This window comes from Gavialis gangeticus, unplaced genomic scaffold (assembly GCF_001723915.1).
Source record: "Gavialis gangeticus isolate Ggan-Ray unplaced genomic scaffold, GavGan_comp1, whole genome shotgun sequence".
NCBI lineage: Eukaryota > Metazoa > Chordata > Crocodylia > Gavialidae > Gavialis > Gavialis gangeticus.
Genome location: NW_017729025.1, coordinates 56675275 through 56675894, shown reverse-complemented (window position 1 = coordinate 56675894; position 620 = coordinate 56675275). Strand labels below are relative to the sequence as shown.

The window sequence follows — 620 nt, the reverse complement described above, 5'->3', positions numbered from 1 at the left end:
TGTTTAGGACTCTGAATTCTGATTAAGCAGTGATACTTGAATAGTGGCAAAGTATGCATAGGATACACATGAAACAGCAACCATTAGTTTGTTGTCGTGAGACAACAATCCAGCATGTTCAGTATGTGGGCAGAGTAGTAACACACACTCTGTGGCTCATTTTGTTTAGAGTGAAATTTACACAAAAAGCTCAAAAATAGCTTGAAATATTAATATTGGTTTATTTGCCAGGGTTGGGGGGAGGGGAAGAAGGAGGGAAGGGGCATGCTGGGGCAGATCAGTGTCCCCTACAGTGAGGGAGGGAGGGAGTGGGGCTGGGGCAGGCACCGCCCAGCCAGGACAGGGCAGGCATGGGACACAGCTGTGGCTTGTCCGGGTGGGGGCACAGATCCCGCCGCTGTGAGCATGGGGGGAGAGGGGCATGTGCCCCCAGATCTGCACGGGGTGGGCTGCAGCTGTGGGCCATGCTGTGTTCAGAGCAGGTGGTGCAGGGCTATGGCATAATTTGGAGTGGCTGCAGCCCTGCTCCCGTAGTCCTCTGCCAGTGCTGCTGCCACCCACCCTGAGTGCAGTGTGGGCCCCACCCTGAGTGCAGTGTGGGCCCCAGCCTGCAGCTGCAG

The 620-nt window shown here is 55.5% G+C and overlaps 1 protein-coding gene across 1 annotated transcript in view; it reads left to right on the top strand.

The window, feature by feature from the left end:
- COQ6 (coenzyme Q6, monooxygenase) overlaps window positions 1-620 on the top strand; it is a 33542-nt gene that overhangs the window by 30541 nt on the left and 2381 nt on the right. The window lies entirely within an intron of this gene.